Here is a 14322-nt window from a genome sequence, read left to right on the forward strand (position 1 = left end):
CTCACCTGTCTGTCTCACCTGTCTGTCTCTGTCTCACCTGTCTGTCTCACCTGTCTGTCTCTACCTGTCTGTCTCTACCTGTCTGTCTCTACCTGTCTGTCTCACCTGTCTGTCTCTGTCTCACCTGTCTGTCTCTACCTGTCTGTCTCTACCTGTCTGTCTCACCTGTCTGTCTCTACCTGTCTGTCTCACCTGTCTGTCTCACCTGTCTGTCTCGACCTGTCTGTCTCTACCTGTCTGTCTCACCTGTCTGTCTCTGTCTCACCTGTCTGTCTCTACCTGTCTGTCTCTACCTGTCTGTCTCACCTGTCTGTCTCACCTGTCTGTCTTTGTCTCACCTGTCTGTCTCTACCTGTCTGTCTCACCTGTCTGTCTCTACCTGTCTGTCTCACCTGTCTGTCTCACCTGTCTGTCTCTCTGTCTCACCTGTCTGTCTCACCTGTCTGTCTCACCTGTCTGTCTGTCTCTACCTGTCTGTCTCTACCTGTCTGTCTCACCTGTCTGTCTCACCTGTCTGTCTCTGTCTCACCTGTCTGTCTCACCTGTCTGTCTCTACCTGTCTGTCTCTACCTGTCTGTCTCACCTGTCTGTCTCTGTCTCACCTGTCTGTCTCTACCTGTCTGTCTCTACCTGTCTGTCTCACCTGTCTGTCTCTACCTGTCTGTCTCACCTGTCTGTCTCACCTGTCTGTCTCGACCTGTCTGTCTCTACCTGTCTGTCTCACCTGTCTGTCTCTGTCTCACCTGTCTGTCTCTACCTGTCTGTCTCTACCTGTCTGTCTCACCTGTCTGTCTCACCTGTCTGTCTTTGTCTCACCTGTCTGTCTCTACCTGTCTGTCTCACCTGTCTGTCTCTACCTGTCTGTCTCACCTGTCTGTCTCTACCTGTCTGTCTTTGTCTCACCTGTCTGTCTCTACCTGTCTGTCTCACCTGTCTGTCTCTGTCTCACCTGTCTGTCTCACCTGTCTGTCTCACCTGTCTGTCTTTGTCTCACCTGTCTGTCTTTGTCTCACCTGTCTGTCTCACCTGTCTGTCTTTGTCTCACCTGTCTGTCTCACCTGTCTGTCTCACCTGTCTGTCTCTACCTGTCTGTCTTTGTCTCACCTGTCTGTCTCACCTGTCTGTCTCACCTGTCTGTCTCACCTGTCTGTCTCTACCTGTCTGTCTTTGTCTCACCTGTCTGTCTCTACCTGTCTGTCTCACCTGTCTGTCTTTGTCTCACCTGTCTGTCTCACCTGTCTGTCTTTGTCTCACCTGTCTGTCTCTACCTGTCTGTCTCACCTGTCTGTCTCACCTGTCTGTCTCACCTGTCTGTCTCACCTGTCTGTCTCTACCTGTCTGTCTCACCTGTCTGTCTCACCTGTCTGTCTCTACCTGTCTGTCTCTACCTGTCTGTCTCTGTCTCACCTGTCTGTCTCTACCTGTCTGTCTCTACCTGTCTGTCTCTACCTGTCTGTCTCACCTGTCTGTCTCACCTGTCTGTCTCACCTGTCTGTCTCTGTCTCACCTGTCTGTCTCACCTGTCTGTCTCACCTGTCTGTCTCACCTGTCTGTCTCTGTCTCACCTGTCTGTCTCACCTGTCTGTCTCACCTGTCTGTCTCTGTCTCACCTGTCTGTCTCCACCTGTCTGTCTCACCTGTCTGTCTCACCTGTCTGTCTCACCTGTCTGTCTCTACCTGTCTGTCTCACCTGTCTGTCTCTGTCTCACCTGTCTGTCTCTACCTGTCTGTCTCACCTGTCTGTCTCTGTCTCACCTGTCTGTCTCACCTGTCTGTCTCTACCTGTCTGTCTCTACCTGTCTGTCTCACCTGTCTGTCTCTCTCTCACCTGTCTGTCTCTACCTGTCTGTCTCTACCTGTCTGTCTCACCTGTCTGTCTCACCTGTCTGTCTCACCTGTCTGTCTCTGTCTCACCTGTCTGTCTCACCTGTCTGTCTCTACCTGTCTGTCTCTACCTGTCTGTCTCTACCTGTCTGTCTCACCTGTCTGTCTCTGTCTCACCTGTCTGTCTCTACCTGTCTGTCTCTACCTGTCTGTCTCACCTGTCTGTCTCTACCTGTCTGTCTCACCTGTCTGTCTCACCTGTCTGTCTCGACCTGTCTGTCTCTACCTGTCTGTCTCTGTCTCACCTGTCTGTCTCTACCTGTCTGTCTCTACCTGTCTGTCTCACCTGTCTGTCTCACCTGTCTGTCTTTGTCTCACCTGTCTGTCTCTACCTGTCTGTCTCACCTGTCTGTCTCACCTGTCTGTCTCTACCTGTCTGTCTCACCCGTCTGTCTCTACCTGTCTGTCTTTGTCTCACCTGTCTGTCTCTACCTGTCTGTCTCACCTGTCTGTCTCTGTCTCACCTGTCTGTCTCACCTGTCTGTCTCTACCTGTCTGTCTCTACCTGTCTGTCTCACCTGTCTGTCTCACCTGTCTGTCTCACCTGTCTCTCTCTACCTGTCTGTCTCTCTACCTGTCTGTCTCACCTGTCTGTCTCTACCTGTCTGTCTCACCTGTCTGTCTCACCTGTCTGTCTCACCTGTCTGTCTCTACCTGTCTGTCTTTGTCTCACCTGTCTGTCTCACCTGTCTGTCTCACCTGTCTGTCTCTACCTGTCTGTCTTTGTCTCACCTGTCTGTCTCTACCTGTCTGTCTCACCTGTCTGTCTTTGTCTCACCTGTCTGTCTCACCTGTCTGTCTTTGTCTCACCTGTCTGTCTCTACCTGTCTGTCTCACCTGTCTGTCTCACCTGTCTGTCTCTACCTGTCTGTCTCACCTGTCTGTCTCACCTGTCTGTCTCACCTGTCTGTCTCACCTGTCTGTCTCTACCTGTCTGTCTCACCTGTCTGTCTCACCTGTCTGTCTCTACCTGTCTGTCTCTACCTGTCTGTCTCTGTCTCACCTGTCTGTCTCTACCTGTCTGTCTCTACCTGTCTGTCTCTACCTGTCTGTCTCACCTGTCTGTCTCACCTGTCTGTCTCACCTGTCTGTCTCTGTCTCACCTGTCTGTCTCACCTGTCTGTCTCTGTCTCACCTGTCTGTCTCACCTGTCTGTCTCACCTGTCTGTCTCTGTCTCACCTGTCTGTCTCACCTGTCTGTCTCACCTGTCTGTCTCTGTCTCACCTGTCTGTCTCCACCTGTCTGTCTCACCTGTCTGTCTCACCTGTCTGTCTCACCTGTCTGTCTCTGTCTCACCTGTCTGTCTCTACCTGTCTGTCTCACCTGTCTGTCTCTGTCTCACCTGTCTGTCTCACCTGTCTGTCTCTACCTGTCTGTCTCTACCTGTCTGTCTCACCTGTCTGTCTCTGTCTCACCTGTCTGTCTCTACCTGTCTGTCTCTACCTGTCTGTCTCACCTGTCTGTCTCACCTGTCTGTCTCACCTGTCTGTCTCTGTCTCACCTGTCTGTCTCACCTGTCTGTCTCTACCTGTCTGTCTCTACCTGTCTGTCTCACCTGTCTGTCTCTGTCTCACCTGTCTGTCTCTACCTGTCTGTCTCTACCTGTCTGTCTCACCTGTCTGTCTCTACCTGTCTGTCTCACCTGTCTGTCTCACCTGTCTGTCTCGACCTGTCTGTCTCTACCTGTCTGTCTCACCTGTCTGTCTCTGTCTCACCTGTCTGTCTCTACCTGTCTGTCTCTACCTGTCTGTCTCACCTGTCTGTCTCACCTGTCTGTCTTTGTCTCACCTGTCTGTCTCTACCTGTCTGTCTCACCTGTCTGTCTCACCTGTCTGTCTCTACCTGTCTGTCTCACCTGTCTGTCTCTACCTGTCTGTCTTTGTCTCACCTGTCTGTCTCTACCTGTCTGTCTCACCTGTCTGTCTCTGTCTCACCTGTCTGTCTCACCTGTCTGTCTCTACCTGTCTGTCTCTACCTGTCTGTCTCACCTGTCTGTCTCACCTGTCTGTCTCACCTGTCTCTCTCTACCTGTCTGTCTCTCTACCTGTCTGTCTCACCTGTCTGTCTCTACCTGTCTGTCTCACCTGTCTGTCTCACCTGTCTGTCTCACCTGTCTGTCTCTACCTGTCTATCTCTACCTGTCTGTCTCTACCTGTCTGTCTCTACCTGTCTGTCTCTGTCTGTCTGTCTCTACCTGTCTGTCTCACCTGTCTGTCTCACCTGTCTGTCTCTACCTGTCTGTCTCTACCTGTCTGTCTCTACCTGTCTGTCTCACCTGTCTGTCTCTGTCTCACCTGTCTGTCTCTACCTGTCTGTCTCTACCTGTCTGTCTCACCTGTCTGTCTCTACCTGTCTGTCTCACCTGTCTGTCTCACCTGTCTGTCTCTGTCTCACCTGTCTGTCTCTACCTGTCTGTCTCTACCTGTCTGTCTCTACCTGTCTGTCTCACCTGTCTGTCTCTGTCTCACCTGTCTGTCTGTCTCACCTGTCTGTCTGTCTCTACCTGTCTGTCTCTACCTGTCTGTCTCACCTGTCTGTCTGTCTCTACCTGTCTGTCTCTACCTGTCTGTCTCACCTGTCTGTCTGTCTCTACCTGTCTGTCTCACCTGTCTGTCTCACCTGTCTGTCTCTGTCTCACCTGTCTGTCTCACCTGTCTGTCTCTACCTGTCTGTCTCTACCTGTCTGTCTCTACCTGTCTGTCTCACCTGTCTGTCTCTGTCTCACCTGTCTGTCTCTACCTGTCTGTCTCTACCTGTCTGTCTCACCTGTCTGTCTCTACCTGTCTGTCTCACCTGTCTGTCTCACCTGTCTGTCTCGACCTGTCTGTCTCTACCTGTCTGTCTCACCTGTCTGTCTCTGTCTCACCTGTCTGTCTCTACCTGTCTGTCTCTACCTGTCTGTCTCACCTGTCTGTCTCACCTGTCTGTCTTTGTCTCACCTGTCTGTCTCTACCTGTCTGTCTCACCTGTCTGTCTCTACCTGTCTGTCTCACCTGTCTGTCTCACCTGTCTGTCTCTGTCTCACCTGTCTGTCTCACCTGTCTGTCTCACCTGTCTGTCTGTCTCTACCTGTCTGTCTCTACCTGTCTGTCTCACCTGTCTGTCTCACCTGTCTGTCTCTGTCTCACCTGTCTGTCTCACCTGTCTGTCTCTACCTGTCTGTCTCTACCTGTCTGTCTCACCTGTCTGTCTCTACCTGTCTGTCTCACCTGTCTGTCTCTACCTGTCTGTCTCACCTGTCTGTCTCTACCTGTCTGTCTCACCTGTCTGTCTCTGTCTCACCTGTCTGTCTCACCTGTCTGTCTCACCTGTCTGTCTTTGTCTCACCTGTCTGTCTTTGTCTCACCTGTCTGTCTCACCTGTCTGTCTTTGTCTCACCTGTCTGTCTCACCTGTCTGTCTCACCTGTCTGTCTCTACCTGTCTGTCTTTGTCTCACCTGTCTGTCTCACCTGTCTGTCTCACCTGTCTGTCTCACCTGTCTGTCTCTACCTGTCTGTCTTTGTCTCACCTGTCTGTCTCTACCTGTCTGTCTCTGTCTCACCTGTCTGTCTCTACCTGTCTGTCTCTACCTGTCTGTCTCACCTGTCTGTCTCTACCTGTCTGTCTCACCTGTCTGTCTCACCTGTCTGTCTCTGTCTCACCTGTCTGTCTCTACCTGTCTGTCTCTACCTGTCTGTCTCTACCTGTCTGTCTCACCTGTCTGTCTCTGTCTCACCTGTCTGTCTGTCTCACCTGTCTGTCTGTCTCTACCTGTCTGTCTCTACCTGTCTGTCTCACCTGTCTGTCTGTCTCTACCTGTCTGTCTCTACCTGTCTGTCTCACCTGTCTGTCTGTCTCTACCTGTCTGTCTCACCTGTCTGTCTCACCTGTCTGTCTCTGTCTCACCTGTCTGTCTCACCTGTCTGTCTCTACCTGTCTGTCTCTACCTGTCTGTCTCTACCTGTCTGTCTCACCTGTCTGTCTCTGTCTCACCTGTCTGTCTCTACCTGTCTGTCTCTACCTGTCTGTCTCACCTGTCTGTCTCTACCTGTCTGTCTCACCTGTCTGTCTCACCTGTCTGTCTCGACCTGTCTGTCTCTACCTGTCTGTCTCACCTGTCTGTCTCTGTCTCACCTGTCTGTCTCTACCTGTCTGTCTCTACCTGTCTGTCTCACCTGTCTGTCTCACCTGTCTGTCTTTGTCTCACCTGTCTGTCTCTACCTGTCTGTCTCACCTGTCTGTCTCTACCTGTCTGTCTCACCTGTCTGTCTCACCTGTCTGTCTCTGTCTCACCTGTCTGTCTCACCTGTCTGTCTCACCTGTCTGTCTGTCTCTACCTGTCTGTCTCTACCTGTCTGTCTCACCTGTCTGTCTCACCTGTCTGTCTCTGTCTCACCTGTCTGTCTCACCTGTCTGTCTCTACCTGTCTGTCTCTACCTGTCTGTCTCACCTGTCTGTCTCTGTCTCACCTGTCTGTCTCTACCTGTCTGTCTCTACCTGTCTGTCTCACCTGTCTGTCTCTACCTGTCTGTCTCACCTGTCTGTCTCACCTGTCTGTCTCGACCTGTCTGTCTCTACCTGTCTGTCTCACCTGTCTGTCTCTGTCTCACCTGTCTGTCTCTACCTGTCTGTCTCTACCTGTCTGTCTCACCTGTCTGTCTCACCTGTCTGTCTTTGTCTCACCTGTCTGTCTCTACCTGTCTGTCTCACCTGTCTGTCTCTACCTGTCTGTCTCACCTGTCTGTCTCTACCTGTCTGTCTTTGTCTCACCTGTCTGTCTCTACCTGTCTGTCTCACCTGTCTGTCTCTGTCTCACCTGTCTGTCTCACCTGTCTGTCTCACCTGTCTGTCTTTGTCTCACCTGTCTGTCTTTGTCTCACCTGTCTGTCTCACCTGTCTGTCTTTGTCTCACCTGTCTGTCTCACCTGTCTGTCTCACCTGTCTGTCTCTACCTGTCTGTCTTTGTCTCACCTGTCTGTCTCACCTGTCTGTCTCACCTGTCTGTCTCACCTGTCTGTCTCTACCTGTCTGTCTTTGTCTCACCTGTCTGTCTCTACCTGTCTGTCTCACCTGTCTGTCTTTGTCTCACCTGTCTGTCTCACCTGTCTGTCTTTGTCTCACCTGTCTGTCTCTACCTGTCTGTCTCACCTGTCTGTCTCACCTGTCTGTCTCACCTGTCTGTCTCACCTGTCTGTCTCTACCTGTCTGTCTCACCTGTCTGTCTCACCTGTCTGTCTCTCTGTCTCTACCTGTCTGTCTCTGTCTCACCTGTCTGTCTCTACCTGTCTGTCTCTACCTGTCTGTCTCTACCTGTCTGTCTCACCTGTCTGTCTCACCTGTCTGTCTCACCTGTCTGTCTCTGTCTCACCTGTCTGTCTCACCTGTCTGTCTCACCTGTCTGTCTCACCTGTCTGTCTCTGTCTCACCTGTCTGTCTCACCTGTCTGTCTCACCTGTCTGTCTCTGTCTCACCTGTCTGTCTCCACCTGTCTGTCTCACCTGTCTGTCTCACCTGTCTGTCTCACCTGTCTGTCTCTACCTGTCTGTCTCACCTGTCTGTCTCTGTCTCACCTGTCTGTCTCTACCTGTCTGTCTCACCTGTCTGTCTCTGTCTCACCTGTCTGTCTCACCTGTCTGTCTCTACCTGTCTGTCTCTACCTGTCTGTCTCACCTGTCTGTCTCTCTCTCACCTGTCTGTCTCTACCTGTCTGTCTCTACCTGTCTGTCTCACCTGTCTGTCTCACCTGTCTGTCTCACCTGTCTGTCTCTGTCTCACCTGTCTGTCTCACCTGTCTGTCTCTACCTGTCTGTCTCTACCTGTCTGTCTCTACCTGTCTGTCTCACCTGTCTGTCTCTGTCTCACCTGTCTGTCTCTACCTGTCTGTCTCTACCTGTCTGTCTCACCTGTCTGTCTCTACCTGTCTGTCTCACCTGTCTGTCTCACCTGTCTGTCTCGACCTGTCTGTCTCTACCTGTCTGTCTCTGTCTCACCTGTCTGTCTCTACCTGTCTGTCTCTACCTGTCTGTCTCACCTGTCTGTCTCACCTGTCTGTCTTTGTCTCACCTGTCTGTCTCTACCTGTCTGTCTCACCTGTCTGTCTCACCTGTCTGTCTCTACCTGTCTGTCTCACCCGTCTGTCTCTACCTGTCTGTCTTTGTCTCACCTGTCTGTCTCTACCTGTCTGTCTCACCTGTCTGTCTCTGTCTCACCTGTCTGTCTCACCTGTCTGTCTCTACCTGTCTGTCTCTACCTGTCTGTCTCACCTGTCTGTCTCACCTGTCTGTCTCACCTGTCTCTCTCTACCTGTCTGTCTCTCTACCTGTCTGTCTCACCTGTCTGTCTCTACCTGTCTGTCTCACCTGTCTGTCTCACCTGTCTGTCTCACCTGTCTGTCTCTACCTGTCTGTCTTTGTCTCACCTGTCTGTCTCACCTGTCTGTCTCACCTGTCTGTCTCTACCTGTCTGTCTTTGTCTCACCTGTCTGTCTCTACCTGTCTGTCTCACCTGTCTGTCTTTGTCTCACCTGTCTGTCTCACCTGTCTGTCTTTGTCTCACCTGTCTGTCTCTACCTGTCTGTCTCACCTGTCTGTCTCACCTGTCTGTCTCTACCTGTCTGTCTCACCTGTCTGTCTCACCTGTCTGTCTCACCTGTCTGTCTCACCTGTCTGTCTCTACCTGTCTGTCTCACCTGTCTGTCTCACCTGTCTGTCTCTACCTGTCTGTCTCTACCTGTCTGTCTCTGTCTCACCTGTCTGTCTCTACCTGTCTGTCTCTACCTGTCTGTCTCTACCTGTCTGTCTCACCTGTCTGTCTCACCTGTCTGTCTCACCTGTCTGTCTCTGTCTCACCTGTCTGTCTCACCTGTCTGTCTCTGTCTCACCTGTCTGTCTCACCTGTCTGTCTCACCTGTCTGTCTCTGTCTCACCTGTCTGTCTCACCTGTCTGTCTCACCTGTCTGTCTCTGTCTCACCTGTCTGTCTCCACCTGTCTGTCTCACCTGTCTGTCTCACCTGTCTGTCTCACCTGTCTGTCTCTGTCTCACCTGTCTGTCTCTACCTGTCTGTCTCACCTGTCTGTCTCTGTCTCACCTGTCTGTCTCACCTGTCTGTCTCTACCTGTCTGTCTCTACCTGTCTGTCTCACCTGTCTGTCTCTGTCTCACCTGTCTGTCTCTACCTGTCTGTCTCTACCTGTCTGTCTCACCTGTCTGTCTCACCTGTCTGTCTCACCTGTCTGTCTCTGTCTCACCTGTCTGTCTCACCTGTCTGTCTCTACCTGTCTGTCTCTACCTGTCTGTCTCACCTGTCTGTCTCTGTCTCACCTGTCTGTCTCTACCTGTCTGTCTCTACCTGTCTGTCTCACCTGTCTGTCTCTACCTGTCTGTCTCACCTGTCTGTCTCACCTGTCTGTCTCGACCTGTCTGTCTCTACCTGTCTGTCTCACCTGTCTGTCTCTGTCTCACCTGTCTGTCTCTACCTGTCTGTCTCTACCTGTCTGTCTCACCTGTCTGTCTCACCTGTCTGTCTTTGTCTCACCTGTCTGTCTCTACCTGTCTGTCTCACCTGTCTGTCTCACCTGTCTGTCTCTACCTGTCTGTCTCACCTGTCTGTCTCTACCTGTCTGTCTTTGTCTCACCTGTCTGTCTCTACCTGTCTGTCTCACCTGTCTGTCTCTGTCTCACCTGTCTGTCTCACCTGTCTGTCTCTACCTGTCTGTCTCTACCTGTCTGTCTCACCTGTCTGTCTCACCTGTCTGTCTCACCTGTCTCTCTCTACCTGTCTGTCTCTCTACCTGTCTGTCTCACCTGTCTGTCTCTACCTGTCTGTCTCACCTGTCTGTCTCACCTGTCTGTCTCACCTGTCTGTCTCTACCTGTCTATCTCTACCTGTCTGTCTCTACCTGTCTGTCTCTACCTGTCTGTCTCTGTCTGTCTGTCTCTACCTGTCTGTCTCACCTGTCTGTCTCACCTGTCTGTCTCTACCTGTCTGTCTCTACCTGTCTGTCTCTACCTGTCTGTCTCACCTGTCTGTCTCTGTCTCACCTGTCTGTCTCTACCTGTCTGTCTCTACCTGTCTGTCTCACCTGTCTGTCTCTACCTGTCTGTCTCACCTGTCTGTCTCACCTGTCTGTCTCTGTCTCACCTGTCTGTCTCTACCTGTCTGTCTCTACCTGTCTGTCTCTACCTGTCTGTCTCACCTGTCTGTCTCTGTCTCACCTGTCTGTCTGTCTCACCTGTCTGTCTGTCTCTACCTGTCTGTCTCTACCTGTCTGTCTCACCTGTCTGTCTGTCTCTACCTGTCTGTCTCTACCTGTCTGTCTCACCTGTCTGTCTGTCTCTACCTGTCTGTCTCACCTGTCTGTCTCACCTGTCTGTCTCTGTCTCACCTGTCTGTCTCACCTGTCTGTCTCTACCTGTCTGTCTCTACCTGTCTGTCTCTACCTGTCTGTCTCACCTGTCTGTCTCTGTCTCACCTGTCTGTCTCTACCTGTCTGTCTCTACCTGTCTGTCTCACCTGTCTGTCTCACCTGTCTGTCTCACCTGTCTGTCTCGACCTGTCTGTCTCTACCTGTCTGTCTCACCTGTCTGTCTCTGTCTCACCTGTCTGTCTCTACCTGTCTGTCTCTACCTGTCTGTCTCACCTGTCTGTCTCACCTGTCTGTCTTTGTCTCACCTGTCTGTCTCTACCTGTCTGTCTCACCTGTCTGTCTCTACCTGTCTGTCTCACCTGTCTGTCTCACCTGTCTGTCTCTGTCTCACCTGTCTGTCTCACCTGTCTGTCTCACCTGTCTGTCTGTCTCTACCTGTCTGTCTCTACCTGTCTGTCTCACCTGTCTGTCTCACCTGTCTGTCTCTGTCTCACCTGTCTGTCTCACCTGTCTGTCTCTACCTGTCTGTCTCTACCTGTCTGTCTCACCTGTCTGTCTCTGTCTCACCTGTCTGTCTCTACCTGTCTGTCTCTACCTGTCTGTCTCACCTGTCTGTCTCTACCTGTCTGTCTCACCTGTCTGTCTCACCTGTCTGTCTCGACCTGTCTGTCTCTACCTGTCTGTCTCACCTGTCTGTCTCTGTCTCACCTGTCTGTCTCTACCTGTCTGTCTCTACCTGTCTGTCTCACCTGTCTGTCTCACCTGTCTGTCTTTGTCTCACCTGTCTGTCTCTACCTGTCTGTCTCACCTGTCTGTCTCTACCTGTCTGTCTCACCTGTCTGTCTCTACCTGTCTGTCTTTGTCTCACCTGTCTGTCTCTACCTGTCTGTCTCACCTGTCTGTCTCTGTCTCACCTGTCTGTCTCACCTGTCTGTCTCACCTGTCTGTCTTTGTCTCACCTGTCTGTCTTTGTCTCACCTGTCTGTCTCACCTGTCTGTCTTTGTCTCACCTGTCTGTCTCACCTGTCTGTCTCACCTGTCTGTCTCTACCTGTCTGTCTTTGTCTCACCTGTCTGTCTCACCTGTCTGTCTCACCTGTCTGTCTCACCTGTCTGTCTCTACCTGTCTGTCTTTGTCTCACCTGTCTGTCTCTACCTGTCTGTCTCACCTGTCTGTCTTTGTCTCACCTGTCTGTCTCACCTGTCTGTCTTTGTCTCACCTGTCTGTCTCTACCTGTCTGTCTCACCTGTCTGTCTCACCTGTCTGTCTCACCTGTCTGTCTCACCTGTCTGTCTCTACCTGTCTGTCTCACCTGTCTGTCTCACCTGTCTGTCTCTACCTGTCTGTCTCTACCTGTCTGTCTCTGTCTCACCTGTCTGTCTCTACCTGTCTGTCTCTACCTGTCTGTCTCTACCTGTCTGTCTCACCTGTCTGTCTCACCTGTCTGTCTCACCTGTCTGTCTCTGTCTCACCTGTCTGTCTCACCTGTCTGTCTCACCTGTCTGTCTCACCTGTCTGTCTCTGTCTCACCTGTCTGTCTCACCTGTCTGTCTCACCTGTCTGTCTCTGTCTCACCTGTCTGTCTCCACCTGTCTGTCTCACCTGTCTGTCTCACCTGTCTGTCTCACCTGTCTGTCTCTACCTGTCTGTCTCACCTGTCTGTCTCTGTCTCACCTGTCTGTCTCTACCTGTCTGTCTCACCTGTCTGTCTCTGTCTCACCTGTCTGTCTCACCTGTCTGTCTCTACCTGTCTGTCTCTACCTGTCTGTCTCACCTGTCTGTCTCTCTCTCACCTGTCTGTCTCTACCTGTCTGTCTCTACCTGTCTGTCTCACCTGTCTGTCTCACCTGTCTGTCTCACCTGTCTGTCTCTGTCTCACCTGTCTGTCTCACCTGTCTGTCTCTACCTGTCTGTCTCTACCTGTCTGTCTCTACCTGTCTGTCTCACCTGTCTGTCTCTGTCTCACCTGTCTGTCTCTACCTGTCTGTCTCTACCTGTCTGTCTCACCTGTCTGTCTCTACCTGTCTGTCTCACCTGTCTGTCTCACCTGTCTGTCTCGACCTGTCTGTCTCTACCTGTCTGTCTCTGTCTCACCTGTCTGTCTCTACCTGTCTGTCTCTACCTGTCTGTCTCACCTGTCTGTCTCACCTGTCTGTCTTTGTCTCACCTGTCTGTCTCTACCTGTCTGTCTCACCTGTCTGTCTCACCTGTCTGTCTCTACCTGTCTGTCTCACCCGTCTGTCTCTACCTGTCTGTCTTTGTCTCACCTGTCTGTCTCTACCTGTCTGTCTCACCTGTCTGTCTCTGTCTCACCTGTCTGTCTCACCTGTCTGTCTCTACCTGTCTGTCTCTACCTGTCTGTCTCACCTGTCTGTCTCACCTGTCTGTCTCACCTGTCTCTCTCTACCTGTCTGTCTCTCTACCTGTCTGTCTCACCTGTCTGTCTCTACCTGTCTGTCTCACCTGTCTGTCTCACCTGTCTGTCTCACCTGTCTGTCTCTACCTGTCTGTCTTTGTCTCACCTGTCTGTCTCTACCTGTCTGTCTCTACCTGTCTGTCTCTACCTGTCTGTCTCACCTGTCTGTCTCTGTCTCACCTGTCTGTCTGTCTCACCTGTCTGTCTGTCTCTACCTGTCTGTCTCTACCTGTCTGTCTCACCTGTCTGTCTGTCTCTACCTGTCTGTCTCTACCTGTCTGTCTCACCTGTCTGTCTGTCTCTACCTGTCTGTCTCACCTGTCTGTCTCACCTGTCTGTCTCTACCTGTCTGTCTCTACCTGTCTGTCTCTGTCTCACCTGTCTGTCTCTACCTGTCTGTCTCTGTCTCACCTGTCTGTCTCTACCTGTCTGTCTCTACCTGTCTGTCTCACCTGTCTGTCTCACCTGTCTGTCTCACCTGTCTGTCTCTGTCTCACCTGTCTGTCTCACCTGTCTGTCTCACCTGTCTGTCTCTGTCTCACCTGTCTGTCTCACCTGTCTGTCTCACCTGTCTGTCTCTGTCTCACCTGTCTGTCTCACCTGTCTGTCTCACCTGTCTGTCTCTGTCTCACCTGTCTGTCTCCACCTGTCTGTCTCACCTGTCTGTCTCACCTGTCTGTCTCACCTGTCTGTCTCTGTCTCACCTGTCTGTCTCTACCTGTCTGTCTCACCTGTCTGTCTCTACCTGTCTGTCTTTGTCTCACCTGTCTGTCTCTACCTGTCTGTCTCTACCTGTCTGTCTCACCTGTCTGTCTCTGTCTCACCTGTCTGTCTCTACCTGTCTGTCTCTACCTGTCTGTCTCACCTGTCTGTCTCACCTGTCTGTCTCACCTGTCTGTCTCTGTCTCACCTGTCTGTCTCACCTGTCTGTCTCTACCTGTCTGTCTCTACCTGTCTGTCTCTACCTGTCTGTCTCACCTGTCTGTCTCTGTCTCACCTGTCTGTCTCTACCTGTCTGTCTCTACCTGTCTGTCTCACCTGTCTGTCTCTACCTGTCTGTCTCACCTGTCTGTCTCACCTGTCTGTCTCGACCTGTCTGTCTCTACCTGTCTGTCTCACCTGTCTGTCTCTGTCTCACCTGTCTGTCTCTACCTGTCTGTCTCTACCTGTCTGTCTCACCTGTCTGTCTCACCTGTCTGTCTTTGTCTCACCTGTCTGTCTCTACCTGTCTGTCTCACCTGTCTGTCTCACCTGTCTGTCTCTACCTGTCTGTCTCACCTGTCTGTCTCTACCTGTCTGTCTTTGTCTCACCTGTCTGTCTCTACCTGTCTGTCTCACCTGTCTGTCTCTGTCTCACCTGTCTGTCTCACCTGTCTGTCTCTACCTGTCTGTCTCTACCTGTCTGTCTCACCTGTCTGTCTCACCTGTCTGTCTCACCTGTCTGTCTCTACCTGTCTGTCTCTACCTGTCTGTCTCACCTGTCTGTCTCTGTCTCACCTGTCTGTCTCTACCTGTCTGTCTCTACCTGTCTGTCTCACCTGTCTGTCTCACCTGTCTGTCTTTGTCTCACCTGTCTGTCTCTACCTGTCTGTCTCACCTGTCTGTCTCACCTGTCTGTCTCTACCTGTCTGTCTCACCTGTCTGTCTCTACCTGTCTGTCTTTGTCTCACCTGTC

The 14322-nt window shown here is 51.9% G+C and overlaps 1 protein-coding gene across 1 annotated transcript in view; it reads left to right on the forward strand.

Moving 5' to 3' along the window:
- Positions 1–14322, forward strand: part of kiaa0586 (KIAA0586 ortholog) — a 69329-nt gene that overhangs the window by 36960 nt on the left and 18047 nt on the right. The window lies entirely within an intron of this gene.

The sequence above is a fragment of the Trachurus japonicus genome, chromosome 22 (genome assembly GCF_045865225.1).
Source record: "Trachurus japonicus isolate A0001 chromosome 22, Traja_1.0".
Taxonomy (NCBI): domain Eukaryota; kingdom Metazoa; phylum Chordata; class Actinopteri; order Carangiformes; family Carangidae; genus Trachurus; species Trachurus japonicus.